Below are 18,848 nucleotides of genomic sequence, written 5' to 3'. Positions count from 1 at the left end.
AGGAATAAAGGGCAGCAAAGGCGAGGAGCAGTCCCTTCCCAGGTCATGTTACATCACACAGGACCAGGTTGTGGCAGACTGGAATGAGGGATTCTCCTGCTGGCCTTGAAGTAGCGGCTGGACTGTAAGGGTACGGGAGGGGGCCACGGGGCAGGAACTAGGTGGGTTTCTACCCCACCAGACGGCCAGCAAGAAGAGGGGATCTCCACCCTGCAACCACAAGGACCTGAACTCTGGCGGCAACGCTATGAACCTGAAGAAGGACCCAGCTCCGGAAAGGACCACAGGCCTAAGACGCTTGCTTGCTGCCTGGTAAAACCCTGGACTCCTGAGCTAGGGCAACTGTGAGATTACAAACATGTCCTGTTTGAAAACACTGATATGGTGACCATGTCCTTTGAGGACAGATGAAAAAGAAGGAATCTCTAATCAGAATAGCTCAGGAAGATACAGGTTTTGAAGACAATTTCAGGGACTCGTCTAGACCCTCTAAACCTTATCAGTGAGCCCCAGGATGTTCTTGGATGCATAGTTATGAACCTATCTTTTTGTCTGGTTGATGCAGTTTGGTAATATCTGACAGACTAATGAGGTCACAGGATGTAAGGACCACCTGTTAGTCATTTCTACAGTTTAAAACAGGAATTTAAATAATTTCTGTTTCATTCTGAATCTGTAAGATAGAGCTATTATTTTCATCTTTGACTTGCTTGGAGGGAGAGAAAAGCATAGATCTGAAGAGAAGGCAATTTCTTGTTTTACTAGGGGGAAAAAAAAAAACCTTCAACCCTGCCTCTTCTAGCTTTTAATTATAGGAACCAAAAAAAAAAAAAAAAAAAAAACCCAAAACACACATAAAACAAAAAACTGCAAACAAGCAAAACCAGAAACATGGCTTGTAGGAACCCGGAAGTATTTTAAGTGTTTTTAAAAAAGGCACTTTTAGGAAGACAGATTCAGTTCATTTCCCCACAAAAAAAACACTTGTTCAAAAACTAATATAACAACACCAAAAAGAAACTGACTTCCTAACCCAAACATCCTTGGAGTGATATACTGGAAAGAAAACAAGTAGAAATGTATGTAAAAATCTGGGTTTAAGCCCTTGTTCTACTTGCTTGCTTCCGTGTGCCTGGGAGGATGTTATTTTATTTCTCTGAGCCTGGGTTTTCTCCACCATAACATGGGTTGTCTTGAGAACTAGGTGAAATAGCAGTCATAAAGGGCCTGGCCTTCTCATCAGCAACCAAAATGACCACCAGGGCCCTAACAGAGGGACCACCTTCAGCTGCCCCAGGGAGGGCAGGGCAGGCCTGACCTGCGATGGATGCTGAGCGGGAAGGACCTCACTCTCCCACACTGATGTCCAGAGTTAAGTGTGGTTGCCCTGGGGGCAAAATCAAGGACTCTGTCGGACAAAAGAAGCAGAGAAAGGAACACAACCCAAAATAAACAAAAATCCTACAGCACCGGAGTGTTTCTGAAGTCTGTGATTTTCAGCTAGGGGAGTAAACAGGCTGCATTTGGGCAGGAACCAAATGCTACGGACCCCTCGTTAGCAGCAAACAGATCTGCCAGGACTTATCTTCAGGAGGCATGGGGTCTCCCTGGCCCACCCCCTGCCAGCGCTGGGATGGAGGACCGCAGGGCAGGGGACAGGCAGAGGATGCTAAGGGTGGTCCCTGTGTGTGACCCTCTCTGAGGCAGACGAGAGATGAGAGGAGGAAAGGTGACGTTCAAAAGCGTGAACGGCAGGTACAACGCCGGCGCCAGCCAGAGCAGATGGGCATCAGGGACCTGCAAGGGCCCACCTGGTGCGGACGGGCGGGGTCAGCTCCGGGAGGCCACGGCCCCTGGCCGTGTGGCCTGGAGTCTTTAATTAAAGTAGCTGCCGCTTGATCAGCCTCTCAGACTAGAGGCTCTGCAGCGACAGAGGGTGCACCACCATGATCAGTGGGTTTTGGACAAAGGGAAAGCAGCGAGGCCGTGAAGTCACTAGTGTCAGAGCAGTGATTCGACGAGTCAACACAAGTGTCACGGAGACCCACGCTTTCCCAGCAGGGCACCTCTGCTGTGCTTGGCAGCCAACAAGGAAGCCGTACCCCTCCATGTGGTCTGCCGACGCGTCTGTGTGCCCGCACCTTCCCTGGGAGACTGCGGACCCTTCCACTTGGGGATGACGCTCTTGCATGTGTATATCCCGGGCATCCAACACGGTGCCAGGCACAGAGCGCTCAGGAATGGCTCCTGAGTGGACAGCCCCTTAGCCTGTTACGCTTATTCTCCACTGGCTCCTCACCCACTGCTTTCCTCTGTGACGAAGGCCAGGTTTCCAGGGCCAGTCTCATTAGTTGTGTGACGCTGGGCAAGTCGCTTCGCCTCTCTATGGGACATTTCCCCCAGTGGGGGGATAAGACTACCTAAGTGTGTGCATGCTCGCTCAGTCGCGTCTGACTCTGCGACCCCATGGGCTGTAGCCCACCAGGCTCCTCTGTCCATGGGATTCTCCAGGCAAGTATACTCAAGTGGGTTGCCTTTTCCTCCTCCAGGGGATCTTCCTGACCCAGGGATCAAACCCAGGTCTCCTATACTGGCATGTGGATTTTTTTTTACCTTTGAGCCACCTGGGAAGCCCGGTATTTGGGATTAAATATATTAAATACACGTCTGGCACAAAGTAAGCACTACTGAAGTGTTACCCACTGCTGTTGTTATTTTGACTTCTTTTTCATTTCTTAAGTCTTTTTTGGTTTCTCCTCTTTCTCACTAGGCTCTGTGAGGAAAGAATTTGTGTCCATTTTCTTCACTGATGAATCCCAGGCACCAAGAACTGTGTCAAGCCCCAAACCCCAGTACATATTTACCAAACGAATAGATGGACTTAAGTTCTTAGATCATCATGGTCGCATCTGCCCCTGTGTTAAACTGTATAAACCTCCTCACAGTGTCCTGCCTTGACTCCCAGAGTAGATGGAAGTTCTCTATTTTTTGTTGAAAATAATAGCTTCCATTTATAAAGTACCCTCACATCTATTTTCTCATGTGAGCCTCCCAACAACCCTGTAATAAGTCCCCATGCTGTCTACCGGAGTAGAACATACCCAGCAGCTCTGCAAAAACATCAGGACCGAGGTTGACGGTAACGCTCCACCTCATCTCACCTGTGAAAGGCCATTTATTACCTGATGAGGAGGAGCAGGGCTGCCTAATATTTTTGCATTGATTTATATTGGGATGATCTTACTGTTGCTATTTTGCTGAACAAAAAAAAGACTCCTTGTTTTTATCTGCTGTCTCACCAACTGCTATTTTACAATCTATATATTTTTTCTTTCCAACTAAAACAAACAGGACATGTTCATTGTAGATAATTTGATTTAAAGAGAGAAGGGTATAAAAAGAAGAAAAACTGAAATTACCTACCACCCCATTTGGCGTCAGTACTTGCTTCTCAGGAAGTATCTGAAGCGAAACAGCACTGCTTTGCAGAAAGAAGTGAGCCTGGCCTCTGGGCCACAGCGAATTCCGCAAGTCAGGAGAGTCCAGGCCTGGGGGTGGGGGGTGGGGTGGGGGGCTGGCGGGAGCTGAGAAGGGAGTGCAGAGCGCCCAGGCCCACGTGGTGGGGAGGGGGCAAAGCACGGGCTGCATCCCCCGGCAGAGAGAGAGGCGTGTCCCTCACACCACTGACGACCGACCGCAGTCCTGTTGAAGCAGGACGCGGGCACCACGTCCCGAGGACCAGAGCTGTTCAGAAGGCTCCAGCCAGAGAGTTGGGGTGCCGGGGCCCCAAAAGGGACAACACAGAGCCCTCCCGTCTGGAGTCGGGAGGAAGTCCGGTAACGGCATGGCCGCCCCGTGGGGTCCTGGTTCTGGGCCTGGGGTGTCTCTGAGCCAGGGCCTTGGACAGACCTGCTCCTTCTACAGGCTTGCAGGGCGGCACGGACGGGAGGAGGGGACCACAGGGGAACTGGTTTCCAGGTCTGCTCCATTGGCTGGGGACGCGCCAACGACAGCGACCACATTTATATCTGAAATAACCGGGAGCCAGGGTAGACGCAGGGGCTCGGAGCCACTTCAGAGGTGTGGGTGAGCTCTTCAGAGGTGGGTGAGCTGGTGGCTGCAGGCAAGTGTGGGCTGAAGTCTCCAGGACCCTACCTGCCCTTGGGTTGCAATGTCTCCTACTCGACCTGGGCTAGGTGTGGGAAGTCACAGGAGCCGCCTCACGGCAGCCCTGAAAACCCCCACCGTGTTGTGCGTTTCCACACCTCGGCCAGCTTCAGGGCTCTGACCACCTAGAGACACGCCGGGGCTGAGACCAGATGGTTCTCACAAGCCAGAATCTGAAAGTCATCCTTTCAAACTCCTCACCTGCGGGATGATGTGTCTGAACGCATTCTCTATTCTTCAGACACAAACTGTCTCACACATACACAGTTTATCCTGCATCAGAGCATGGCTGATGACCCACAGGTCCCCTGTGCTTTAATCAATAACATCACTGCCTCCGCTATTACAGGAAACTATGAACTGTTGCGATCTTCTATCCCCGTTTCAGTCGATGTAAACCCGGGCAAGAAAAAACAGGACCCTTAATTATATAACGGGGAAGGGTTATGTAACAAAGGTCCTGATGCACCTTCACCTGTATCCGTGCCAACGAGGGCTGAGACAGCACACCTCTTTGGGAGTAACAGGAGCCTCCGAGAGTTGTGCAAAACCATCTCTCAATATTGGTTTAACTAATCCCCCTTGTTCACGATCAACAAAAGCCTCTGACCTTCTAACCTTGTTTTTCCACAGCCCTGGGTGAAGCAACCCCATCTCGGGCCAACGGCTGCTTAAAGCGACGGCACTCGCGGGCCACACTGGGGGACAGAAGAGGAGGGAAGCGTCCATTTCTTGGAGAGGCTGGTTCCCAGTGCCTGGCAGGGTCACCATCATTTCATAAAGCCACTTCTGGATTTCAAAGAGGCAGGGCGCTGATCACTGGTGACAGGAAGCATTTGCCCGGAGAGTCTTTTGAAAGCCACCCGGCATGTCTTTGTTGGAGGAACCCAAGAAACAATAATAGTAACAACAACAACAAAATAACAACAACCCCTCCTTCCTTTCAAAGTGTGCTGCCGAGCAAAACGATTCCCCTCCGGGCCTCCTTTATGTCCTCCTGATAGAAATTACATTCGAGGGCACCCAATACAAAAGGGCACTCACGCAAGCGAGGTGCCTTGTAAGTGACATTCCCGGGAACCTTTAGAAGAGATATCGATTTAAAGCTGCCAGGACGCCGTGTGTGCACTGCCGCTGCTGTCATGAATCTACCCGGCACCCCACACTCCTGATTCAAACCAAGTCTGGAAAGATGAGACCTACTGAAACGACGTTAGGGGCTCTGCTTCACCCCGCGGAGGGACGGGAAACTCAGAATGAGGCTAAAAGTGCAGCTTGTGGCGTCTGAGGTCATATAATAGCTGCTGATTTTATAAATTCTACCCTCTGCCTGCAACGTGTGGGTCAGACGGTTAATGAATGAACTTGCGAGCTGGGACTTTCCATCCGCTTGAGGCCAGGAGCGGATTTTTCTTTTTGTCACTGACACATAGTAAAACTAGATACTTTGGAGTCCTTTATTTTAAAGATGCATGTACTTATGCTATCAAATCCCGTTCCTGAAGCTCAACCTGTTCCTCTTTTTTGCTTTTTCTTTTTAAAAATCCCTCTTCTTTTTGTTTCCCTGGTAAGTACAGAATAATCTAAAGGTATAATTTAAAATTCTGTGCTCCCCCAGAAAACTTTCTGAAGTCTGAACCACAGACTTTAGAGTCGCTTCAGAAATCTCAGCGGTCTGGATGTGAGACATGAGATTTAAGGTCTGAGTTCAAGCCCTGACTCTTACTATCAGGGTGGCTTTGGAAGGGTCACAGGACACGCTTCCCGGGGCTCATCAGCATCTGGCAGGAGGAAGAGATGGAGGAAACAAACTCAAGTCTTTTACCCTAAAACCCCCTCTTTTTTCCTTTTGGCTGCACAATGCGGCCTGTGATATCTCAGTTCCCCGACCAGGGATCGAACCTGTGCCCCTGCTGTGGAAGCACAGCCTTGACAACCGTACCGCCAGGTTAGACCCCTGCCCTAGAACGCGTGGAGGCCAGTCTACCCCGTTTTCTGATGGGACCTGTATCAGTATAGGCTGTGCGGCTCCCCCCACTGCCTGTAACCAGCTCACTGTCCTCCATGGACATCCCAGAGAACCACGGAATCCCTCTGATGACCGATCCCTCCTGCAAAGCTTGCCTGAGAGCCACCGACGTGACCTCAACAGGCACAGATGAACTGCCCGGATGGAGCAGAATCCACGTTGAATTTCCCGAGTGCAGGGCTGGGTGCACACGGGCACCCTGGTTCCCAGGGCTTCCCTGGCAGCTCAGCGGTAGAGAACCCACCTGTCAACACAGCAGCACGGAAGACCCCTGGAGAAGGAAATGACAGTCCACTCAGCGCTCTTGCCCGGAGAATCCCACGGACAGAGGAGCCTGGCGGGCTGCAGCCCATGGGGACAGGTCGCAAGAGAGTCAGACACGAATCAGCGACTAAACAACAACAAGGGCTGCTGTAATAAAGCACCACAAGCCGGGCGACTTAAAACAACAGAAATGTATTATCCTATTGTCTGAAGGCTGGAGTCCAGGATGAAGGAGTTGGCAGGGCCAGGCCCTCTCTGAAACCGTTTGCTTCTTGCCTCTCCCAGGGCTGGTCACTCATCCTGGCCCCACTGAGCTCACAGCTGCAACCCTCCAGGCTCTGCCTGTCATTTCATGGAGTTTCTCCCAGGTGTGTGTATGTGTGTGTGTCCAAATCTTCTACTAACAAGGATGCCAGTCACCGTGGGTGAGGGCCCGCTCTAATGACCTCATCTAGACAACAAGACACAAACTGATTCCATCTGCAAAGACCCTGTTTCCAAATAAGGTCACATTCCCAGATACTGGGGCGTGGGGAGGGGGTGGGTGGATGGGTTAGGACTTCGACATATCTTAGCTGGTGGGGGATGGTGGTGGTGCCATTTAAGCCATGCTGTTAGGGAGGTAAGCACATTTGGAAGTCTAAACTCAAGTGTACAAATGAAGGATGACCACCAAAGCCCACTTTAGGTAAAGTGGAAGGAAAAATGTAAGTGGAAAGACATCATGGTTCTAAAGGTTACATGGGGGAAAGATGATTACTTCCAATGGCTGGGCAGCGGAGCGCTGGTCAGGAAAGTACCATTCTCTGCCCAGGTCAGCCCACATGCTCTGCTCCCTGGACAGTCTATGCCTCCCCTTTTGGCCTCCCAGGCCCCACTGCCAGCAGCCCCACCTCCACCCCCCGCTGCTGAAATCCTCCCAACTCTAGAAGCGACAGCTCTGATTTCACCAGCGGAAAACCAGGTCACCTGCATCTGACCCTTGATGACATTTTGTCTGCTCCTGAGTGACCTCGAACTATGGCCATATGTACCTTCATCTGCCTATCACTCCTTGAGAGCAGGGGTCATTTCTTACTCAATCACCGTGCCCACAGTAGGTGCGTGTAAATATTTGCTAAAGGAAAGGAAGATAAGAGGAGAATCAGAGGAAATACCAGCTGTTTTGAAAACTTCACCATGGAGAGGACCTTTGAAACCAGGGGGGCCTATCACTTCCCCCACTGAATCTGGGTGACCTTTGCTACCAGGCCATGCTTCTTGGAAATCCTAAGAAAGGCTGAAAGATAAGCTAACCACCGAAGGTAAAGAACAAGAGCTCCTTTGGTGCAGAAGAGATTATCACTGACCCTCTGAGAACTCACCTCCCTGAGGAGTCAGTATCATCAGTCTCCAGCAGAAGCCAAGTTCCCCTTGATCTAAGTTTCAGGCCCCTTCTGACGCACAATCGTTTGGCAAATAACTATGAGAGGCACCTGAGAGCAGGCAGCAGGGCCTACAGCAACTTCTTCTGAATATCTGGCATTACCAGCAGCTTGCAGGAAACGAAATTGAAATGGATGCTGTCGGTACCACGGTGGACTGACGTTCATTAAAGGCTCCCATTGGCATGCACTGATCTGCTGGGGTGAGAGCCTGCATAATGTCCCTGACACCTGGGTGACCCTAACAGGGAAGCCCAGGAAGTGACACTGAGAAGTTAGTGTGGTTATACCTTTTTGCTCAGGCTAAATTTCTTTGTTCAGCTTCTTTTAGAATCGAGCAGGTCAAACTGGTAATCTGATGGGACTCTTTTATTCATCAAGGCCTGAATTCAGGAATGTCTTTCCTTCTGATAGTAAATTATACGGCTGCTTAAAAGTATACCTAAAAACTGACCATCTGAAGGGATGCCTGCTTCCAGGAAAGGGAAGAGATGTACTTTAACCTATTCTTCCCACTAAATATACCTAGAAATGGTGGACATTAAATATAAGACAAACAAAAGAAGACTCTGAAAGGCAGAAAGAAGAAAGCACACCAGCGAAGGAGCATACAAAAGAGACAAGTTACAGAGCAAATTAACAAAATATTAACAGATATAACTCAAGAATATTTTAATAGAATTATATACTGTGACTAAGTGGGGTTTATTCCAGAGATGCAAGACTGGGTCAGTATTCCAAAATCAATCAAAGTAATTGACTCTATCAACAGGCTATGAAAGAGAAAGCGTATCACGCCAGTGGATGCAGAAAAAGCATATGAACAATGTAGAATTTAATCCTGATAAACAGTGCTCAGCAAACAGAATAGAAAGGGATTTATCCAACTTGTCAAGCAGATCTACAAAAACCCTACAGCTAACATTATGCCTAATGAGAAAAGACTAAACACTCTCTCCCTATAATTGAGAACAAGGCAAAGATGTCTGCTACCACCATTTTTATTTAACACAGTACTATTATTCTTATTTAACATAGCCAGTGAGATAAGGCAAGAAAATGAAATAAAGGCATATAAATTAAAAAGGAAGAAATAAAATTGCCCTTATTTGCAGGGCTGTCTATATAGAGATCTCTTGGACTGCAAAGAGATCCAATCAGTCCATCCTAAAGGAGATCAGTCCTGGGTGTTCATTGGAAGGACTGGTGCTGAGGCTGAAACTCCAATACTTTGGCCACCTCATGTGAAGAGCTGACTCACTGGAAAAGACCCTGATACTGGGAGGGATTGGGGGCAGGAGGAGAAGGGGATGACAGAGGATGAGATGGCTGGATGGCATCACCGACTCAATGCACAGGAGTTTGGGTGAACTTTGGGAGTTGGTGATGGACAGGGAGGCCTGGCGTGCTGCAATTCATGGGGTCGCAAAGACTCGGACACGACTGAACTGAACTGAACTATATAGAAAATCCCAAGGAACTTACAAAAAAAAACCAAACAAAAAACCCTCCTAGAACTAACAAGTGTATTCAGCAAAGTCTCACAATACAAGATAAACATACAAGATAAACTGTATTCCTATATGTTAGCAATGAATGAGTGGACACCCAACATTTTACAATTGTTCAATAAAAATGAAATATTTGGCTGTAAATATAACAAAACATGTATAGGACTTGCATGTTGAAAACTACAAAATGCAAATGAGAGAAATCAAAGATTCTACATAAATGGAGAGGCATACCATGTTCATGGATTAGAAAACTCAACACAGTAAAGATGTCATTGCCCCCAAACCGATTAACAGGCTTAATACAATGCCTATCGAAACCCTAGTAAGGTTCTTTTATACAGATGAGGTTACATATATTATAATATAGTTTTGCAAGATGTTACCAACAGGAAAAACATAATTTCCTCATACTACAATTTTTTACAACTGCATTTGAATCTACAATTATCTTACAAAGTTTAATTAAAAATAGAAACAGTTCTTTGCTGTCTCCACTGTGAGAAGGAAGTCCATCCTCAACAATTAGACTTCTGACATTCCAGAAAATGTTGACATCACTCTGAAGGGTCATACCATTATTGTGAAGCGTCTCAGAAGAACCCTTCAGAGGGACTTCAATCATTTCAATATAGATCCCAGTTTCCTTGGAAAGAAACGAAAGGGGTTCCAGGCTGACAAGTGGGTGGGTGAATAGAAACTGGCTACTTTTTGACTATCTGTATCACCTACAGAACATGATAAAGACTATCAGGCTGTGTTTCCATTACAAGAGGAGGCCTGTGAATGCTCATCTTCCCATCAATGTCATTATTCAGGAGAACAAGTTTCTTGTTGAAATCTGAAATTTCTTGGGCAAAAAAAAAACAAAAAAAAACGATGATCCAGGTTCAGATGAGGCCAGACATTGTTTGGTCAGTATCTCAAGCCCAGAAATGTGAGTTAATTCTCAAAGAAAATGACACTGAAATTGCATTAATTTCAGTGGCTTTGACTCAGCAGGCCACAACAGTTGAGACAAGGATACCAGGAAGATTTTAGATGGCAAGAAGCCTGTGCCAAAGGATCAGTCCAGCAGGTGATGAATAAGGTCTAAGGTTTCCAGCTACAGAAACAATAAGATGCCAAACGATTCCTAAGTCTTACCCGTAATATTTTAAAGATGCAGTAAGAGCCTTGTGGCCTTGACATATATGCACAACCATGTGTACAAGAGCCAGCCAGTGGGAAGCCGCTGTACTGGCCCAGCGAGCTCAACCTGGTGCTCTGCGGCCACCCAGAGGTGCGGGACGGGGCAGGGCGTGGAGGGGGCTCAGGAGGGACAGGACATGTGTGTGCTTGTGGCTGATGCACGTTGTGTGTGGCAGAAGCCAACCCAAGGCTGTAAAGAATTATCCTCTAATTAAAAAAAAAAACAAAAAGCCCTGTATTGATTTGGGTGTAGAAACACAAACCCCCCAAAAATCCCAAAGAAACAAACCCTGACCACCCCTTTCCCCAGCGTTTCCTTCTCGTATTGAGAATGAGTGAAATGCAAAAAAAGGGCTAGTGGGACACCTTCCGGAGAAGGCGACGGCGGCCACGCCAGTGCTCCTGCCTGGGGGATCCCAGGGACGGGGGGCCTGGTGGGCTGCCGTCTACGGGGTTGCAGGGAGTCAGACACGACTGAGCGACTTCACTTTCATGCACTGGAGAAGGAAATGGCAACCCACTCCAGTGTTGTTGCTTGGAGAATCCCAGGGACGGGGGAGCCTGGTGGGCTGCCGTCCATCGCACACAGTCAGACACGACTGAAGCGACTTACCAGCAGCAGGATACCTTGATCACTTTATTCGTGTATCCCATGTACAATTCTTTGCAGCACTCACATCTGCATGACATTACGTGACATTACATTTGGCCATCTGTCCATCCTGCCGTACCCACTGAAATGGAAGCTCCACACAGGCAGGGCCTCTGACGTGTTCACACTCTGGCACATTCTACAAGTACTAAAAAAAAGAGCTGTTGAATGACTATGCGGAGCTCACTTATAAGCCTTTTTGGATAGAGTATTTCCAACCGCCTAACTTCCCCCAGACCCCTTCTCTCGTCAGGAGCTGCTCTTTCAGCATCACCCACCAGCAGGACACGCTCTGACATCACTGTCACGGGTCCTTTAGTCTCATCTGCGCTCCAGACACTGTGCAAGGACCCACCGTGTGTACTCACAGCACCAGGACAGTCCAGTCTTGGGGATCGTCCCCAGGGGTCAGTTATAATCTAGGGCACTGGAACCTCCGTGTGAGGCATGAGGCTGCAGCTACTGTCAACAGTCCCTCTGCTCACCTGGTCCACACATCAGGAACACGCCCTCTAATCCCAGCCTTGTTTCCTGACAGGATCACCTTGATGTACCTCTACTTTGACTGGCACACAGAATCTGGGATGTCTGTAACTAATCTGATGATCTCCATCATGTTTCCCATGTACGTCTCAGCTGCCAGTATCGTATAGGGGGACTTTAATGTGAAATAATAGCTTTGATAGCCAGTGGCTTCTAACTTCTTACCATATTCCTCATTATAACTGGGAGTAGAGCTGGGAGTAGGCAAGTGTTCGGCAGCCTAGGGGACACACACACTGCCGCCAGCTGGACACGTGGTTTAGGGGTCGGCAGGCAGCCCGTCTGTTCCCTGACTGCAGGATGTTTTATTGTGTCTGTTCTATTGAGAGATATATCCTCCGCACTGTGTGCAGTGGCTGCTCAATAAATGGCTGCAGACTGAATGAATACAACCAAAATCTTAGGAATCTCTAGGAGGACCGAGGCATTTCTGAGCTTAAAACTTGATGCATTCACTGAACTGCGTCTGGAGTGTGAGTGAAACGTATCAGTGTCTAAATGGTCTGGGGGGAGGGAATTATAAATTAAAAGTCTTGCTATCGGAAGAATTCTTGCTTACTGCTCTTGCCGCCATGGAAAGAGATGACAAATAGACAACATAATTACAGAATGCCGATAGTTAACATACACCCAGCTATAGCAAACATGAAAATTGTAAATGAACGATTATATACTAAAAAGGAGACTGCGAATGATCCACTGGGGGGGAAAGGCAGAAATCTATGAATGAGATGGTACTAAACAGTCAGCTGTAATTCACTCCACTCTCCTCCCTAAGAGCTTTTCCAGCCAGACGCAGTGACTCTTTCCTGTGAAGCCAGAGAGCTGGACTGGTATTTCCAAGCAGATAATTTTCCTAGCTGTAGGTAAGTAGCAGCTCTGTGGGAATCAATCAGGAGGAGTCCGCCTCTTCTCTGGGAGTCTTATTTCAGTCCCTCCATCTTCCTTTGTTAATTTCTTAGGTTGGGTTTAAGGGATGCAGAGACAAAGATCTATTTGTTTTTATCTCTTAAGACTTCTTTTGGGAGGCAAAGTGAGAAGGAGAGTTTTTATATCTTTCCCACTAAGAATTCAAGGACACTTTCAAGTTTCTCTCCCTTTTCAAGGACAGAAAACCGGACGGGCACTATGTACTATGTCTAGCCACAGAGACTCAAAGCCTGTAATAAAATCATGGTCACAGGACCAAAGAAATTGATGCAGGTGCAAATAAACTCTTACATCAAAGACGCGGATGGTGCAGAAATCACAGTCCCATATAATATGGTCATCTCAAATAGTAGAACACGGTCAGTCTCATATAATACGGTCATCGCAGGAACCAATCGCTCCGTCTCAGCCCAGGCCCCTACTGCCACTCGCCCGGCTGACCGTGACGGCAGGACAGTCCTGATCACAACAATGACACCAACACCGGAAGCCATCAGTCACTGTGCTCCTCTATCGCTACCAACGGCCTGGCAGCGTGGGTATTATTATTCCCATATTACAGAGGAGTGAACTGAGACCCAGGGAGGTTCACATGGCTTGCAAACACTGAAGCCAAGAGAATTTGAACGCAGGTCAACGTCTACAGAGCTGGATGATCCTGCTCCATGAAGCCACATTCTCTTTTTGTTCATTCAGCGAAAACAGACGCAGCTCCGCTATCGGGCAGGCATTCCCCCTACCAAGGCTGAGGCCTGCTGAGGAGCTTGGCGTGACCCCACTGCCACGACCCTGGGGAGGAGGAGAGGAACCAGGCAAACCGAGCCGGCCTCCACTGCCGATGCAGGCTCTTCTCCTGGGTAAAGGACTTCTCAGTAAACAGCCATCAGGTCTCTCCCCCAGCTAAAATGTTCCTCAGTGCAGAACTGACTGGGGCTTGAATCATTACCTCTTTGGAAAATGAGGTGCGGAAAGACAAAGAAAAATTCAAGGGGAAAAAAATGAGTGGAGGGCACAAGCAGGAAATATACAGAAAAAGAAATACAAACGGCCTTCAACCTCACTCAGTTCAGGAAATGAACACCAAGAAAATGTCACCTCACAACACTGTAAGATATCTAAGACTAGTGAATGTTTTCACCCACCTAGAGCCAGACATCCTGGAATGCGAAGTCAGGTGGGCCTTAGGAAGCATCACTATGAACAAAGCTAGTGGAGGTGATGGAATTCCAGTTGAGCTATTTCAAACCCTAAAAGATGATGCTCTGAAAGAGCTGCACTCAATATGTCAGCAAATTTGGAAAACTCAGCAGTGGCCACAGGACTGGAAAAGGTCAGTTTTCATTTCAATCCCAAAGAAAGGCAATGCCAAAGAATGCTCAAACTACCGCACAATTGCACTCATCTCACATGGTAGCCAAGTAATGCTAAAAATTCTCCAAGCCAGGCTTCAACAGTACGTGAACAGTGAACTTCCAGATATTCAACCTGGATTTAGAAAAGGCAGAGGAACCAGAGTTCAAATTGCCAACATCCACTGGATCATCGAAAAAGCAAGAGAGTTCAAAAATATTTATTTCTGCTTTATTGACTATGCCAAAGCCTTTGACTGTGTGGATCACAATAAACTGTGGAAAATTCTGAAAGAGATGGGAATACCAGACCACCTGACCTGCCTCCTGAGAAACCTGTACGCAGGTCAGGAAGCAACTGACAGTTGAACTGGACATGGAACAACAGACTGGTTCCAAATAGGAAAAGGGGTACATCAAGGCTGTATACTGTCACCCTGCTTATTTAACTTCTATGCAGAGTACATCATGAGAAACGCTGGGCTGGAAGAAGCACAAGCTGGAATCAAGATTGCCGGGAGAAATAGCAATAACCTCCGATATGGAGATGACACCACATTTATGGCACAAAGTGAAGAAGAACTAAAGAGCCTCTTGATGAAAGTGAAAGAGGAGAGTGAAAAAGTTGGTTTAAAACACAACATTCAGAAAATTAAGATCACGGCATCCGGTCCCATCACTTCATGGCAAACAGATGGGAAAACAGTGGAAACAGTGTCAGACTTTATTTTTTCGGGCTTCAAAATCACTGCAGATGGTGACTGCAGCCATGAAATTAAAAGACACTTACTCCTTGGAAGAAAAGCTATGACCAACCTAGACAGCATATTTAAAAGCAGAGACATTACTTTGCCAACAAAGGTCCATCTAGTCAAAGCTATGGTTTTTCCAGTAGTCGTGTATGGGTGTGAGAGTTGGACTATAAAGAAAGCTGAGTGCCGAAGAATTGATGCTTTTGAACTGTGGTGTTGGAGAAGACTCTTGAGAGTCCCTTGGACTGCAAGGAGATCCAACCAGTCCATCCTAAAGGAGATCAGCCCTGGGTGTTCATTGGAAGGACTGATGTTGAAGCTGAAACTCCAATACTTTGGCCACCTGATGGGAAGAACTGACTCATTGGAAAAGACCTTGATACTGGGAAAGATTGAAAGCGGGAGGGGAAGGGGACGACAGAGGATGAGATGGTTGGATGGCATCACCAACTCAATGGACATGAGTTTGAGTGAACTCCGGGAGTTGGTGATGGACAGGGAACCCTGGTGTGTGGCAGTCTGTGGGGTCGCAAAGTATCAGACACGACTGAGTGACTGAACTGAACTGAACTGAATGAGGGGTTTAATCCAGGGGTGCAGTCACACAGTGAAAAGCTCTGGAGTCCATGAAAAGGCCAGCTCCGTATGCACTGACACAGAACGGCCGTTATGATCAGAATAATGTATGTGGTATGTGCCTGTCCGCATAAACCGACACACACACTCAGGTGCGTAGAGGCACTGGCTCAGAGCACACATAAGGAACCAATCGTGCTGGGTCCCACGGATGGTCAGTGGCTGGGCCTGGCCCCCAGGACCCAGACTGTCAGCCCAGGGCTCTTTCCACAGCAGGAGCATCGGTATAGACAGGGTTTCTCCCCCTCACTCAATACTCACCCCCAACAATAATCACTCTCGGAGAAATGGCAGCAACCTCCCCAGCCCTGTGATTTTGTTAGGCAGCACTGACTGATTAGCTAGTTTTCCAGTTAGCGACATCCCCCCATATGACAGACAATGCCATCCTTTGAGTGATGAGGAGAGGGTGAGACCGGCTAGACAAGTCAGAACACCACCCCAGTGACATTCTCTACCCAAAGTGATGCGACCCTATGACTCGGAGTCCAATCAAAACGTTTAGACGGACTTTAGGTTTCTATATAGAAAGTTCATGCCGAGGTTAAGTCCTCATGATGTGCATGACTATTACTCCATATGTGGATTATTCCCCGTGAATTTTCCATTTCAGGCCAATGTGTAACCAGCCAGCTCCCTATTAAGTACCTACTGCTCTTCCTACAAACCCACGTGGCAGCGGCCGCCCGCTGGTGGATACGACCCACACCTAGCAGCAGGGTCGCTTCCGCATTCGAGTCACAGCAGAACAAGTGACGCGACAGCAGGTGACACCCTTACCTGCCGGCCGCAGTTTCCCCGTCTGTGAAGTGGGGCGTCAGTGCCTCGGGGAGGAACCCTAAAGTCTGCTGGTTGTGTGGCAAGGGTAACCGGAGTTCACCCAGCTAAGCCATCAGCAGCCGCCTGGGAGTTGCCTTTGGAGGTTCCCGCTCCGGAACATGCATCGGGATTCCTGCAGAAGCGTGGGGGTGGTCACGCGTCCGAAGGCTGAACGAGGAGCTGGGGTCACCGGCCTTCTCACAAAGGCACACAAACCCAGCCCGGCTGCTGGCGTCAGTCCCTTCAGTGAGCCTCTCCCTGGAGCCCTCCCTCCCCTCCTCGCCTGCGGGGAGAACCCTGGTCGCCATGGTTCACATGTGAGACGGCTCTCCAGGACCAGCGGGCTGGACTGGGGCGGTCACGTGGCCACAGTGACTCCAATCAGAATCCCCGATGCTCCTGGGAATTGGGAACTGAGATCAGAAGACGGCTGGTCCAAGCCTGGATGGGACGGGGTGGGTTGGGGGAAAATGGATACATGCCTGTGTCTGGCTGAGTCCCTTCACTGTTCACCCCAAGCTATTGCAACATTGTTAATCAGCTATACCCAAATACAAAATGCTTTGGGTGTTAAAAATACATAAATAAACAAAATTAAAAGAAAACAAAAAAAGACGGCTGGTCCACCTGGACCACTCTCGTCTACAGAGCGTATTCAGCGTGAAAGCTCTGGACGGCTGACCGCTTTACGCAGAACGTTGGAGGAAATGCCAAGGACACACGGCAAGCAGCAGCGAGGATGCAGGGGCCGCCAACACCCATGGCAGCCTTCCGGTTCCCAGGCCTGGCCCCGGGGTCCTGAGAGACCCCAGGGACTGCCTCCAGCAGACCTCTATGGAGTCCTTCCTGACCTAGCTGCTTGCGACCACAGGAAGCCGGGGACATTCCCAGTCCCACCCTCGTGGATCCCAACGAGCAATTCAGAGCCGCCTGCAGATGGCACTTTCCATCCTGAGACAAAGAATTACTATTCTGAAGGTGCCAAACTTGTGGTAGTACCTTTATTTTGCCTGATTGCATTACTCAGACAGAAAGAACTATGAATAATAATAATAATAAAGATACCATTAAAGTAAAATATTTGACACTCACAAGATTAAAGGCTGAATACAGTAATCTTCTCATAATCACCGCCGGATATGCAGCACTTAATCAACAATTACACTGGGAAAATGCCCGAGACTTGATGCTTAAGTAGCAGAGAAAAGCAAAGGAGAAAGTCAAGAAATCATCATAAAGTGAGAAGGGAATATTATCCAATCTACATACAGCACGCACTACTGTAAGAGTTCTATCTTTTCCTATCAATGTTATGCATTAACAACAACAACCCAACAATACACACCCTGAACCAAAACACTCTAGCAAATGAGCTATTTTTAAAAACCACTTAAGAGTATTCATGTAGTGGTGGGGTAGTCCATTAATCAGAGTGCTTGTGCATGTGTGTTTTTTAATAGCTGTATTGAGGTATGATTTACAATTTCTTTTAAAAAGAGTTTCTTCAATCCCTCTTGCCCCCTGATGGGAGTGGAAAATGAAATGGTCCAAGCAAGAAGTCAGAACCTGGTGGGGCAGGAGGCTGGAGTGAGGCCAGTCCAGAAGTCGGGGGCAATAAACTCCACCTCCTAGGAGGTTGGGGGTTCACACCCCTGAGAGTCAGACAAGTGACGGTTAGGAAGTATGTATGTATTTTCATATGAGAACATTGCTTTAAAAAAAAAAAAAAAAAAGAGGGCAAGGTCTGAAGGCCAGGTCAACATATCTCAGGGCCAAGAGGACAGCTCTGACCACCTTGGGAAATAAGCAGCCGTTTATGACACCTGCCATCTCATTGGGCGAAGTCAGATTTCTACAACACGAGTTTCATTTTTAATGTTCTTTTTAAAGAGCTGACTCTTCATTCAGGATGCATACAATGCCAGCAGCACATATACCCGCGCTGTATTATAAATAGCCTCTGTTCAGGAGGGCTGGGAGCAGAGCAACCGTTTTTAACCCAGATAGAGTTTTGACAGCCCCTGTAGGTTCTTTCATAACGTCGAAGCATCAGCCTTGTTGGGTTATTTTATAAGAGTATATCCTTGATGGCCGCAGCGGTAGACAATGAGGCCGTGTTATGACTTCACGCACACACAACGCTGCCCTTCTCTTCTCTGAGAGGGCTTGTTTTCCTTCTTCCGCAGGTGAATGTGGTCAACCTGACATCATGGAATGCAACTGAAGTAGCAAGTGATCAACGTCAACCACAATAACAGCGCTTCAAAGAATTACCCCCGACAACCCTGGTTCTGCCATTTTCCACGACCTACGAGGTGAGGGAGCGCCGTGAACGGGCGCCTGCGACTCGGAGGGAGGAGTCTAAACACAGAGTCGGCCTCCGACCGCCCGTGGACCCGCGCAAGTGCCCTCCCCGGGACGCGCCGGATCACCTTAGGGCTCTCTGAGCTCCATCCCGCAGGAGAATGAAAACAATGAAAAGCTATATTCAGCGCTGGCTACACGAGAAAATCTCTCTGCACTGGCGCTAACAGAGAGGCCCAGAGGAAAGAGCCACAACAAACCGACCCGCAGAATCCAG

At 48.3% G+C, this 18,848-nt stretch overlaps 1 protein-coding gene and 1 pseudogene across 17 annotated transcripts in view; one reads left to right on the top strand and one right to left on the bottom strand.

The window, feature by feature from the left end:
* Positions 1–18,848, bottom strand: part of FOXN3 (forkhead box N3) — a 446,920-nt gene that overhangs the window by 71,877 nt on the left and 356,195 nt on the right. The gene's annotated exons all lie outside the window — the stretch shown is intronic.
* Positions 248–10,535, top strand: LOC147363867 (large ribosomal subunit protein uL6 pseudogene; annotated as a pseudogene).

The sequence above is a fragment of the Bos grunniens genome, chromosome 10 (genome assembly GCF_055505025.1).
Source record: "Bos grunniens cultivar Pamir isolate PY7600 chromosome 10, Bosgru_T2T1.0, whole genome shotgun sequence".
NCBI classification, from domain to species: domain Eukaryota; kingdom Metazoa; phylum Chordata; class Mammalia; order Artiodactyla; family Bovidae; genus Bos; species Bos grunniens.
This window is presented reverse-complemented; position numbering and strand designations above follow the sequence as displayed.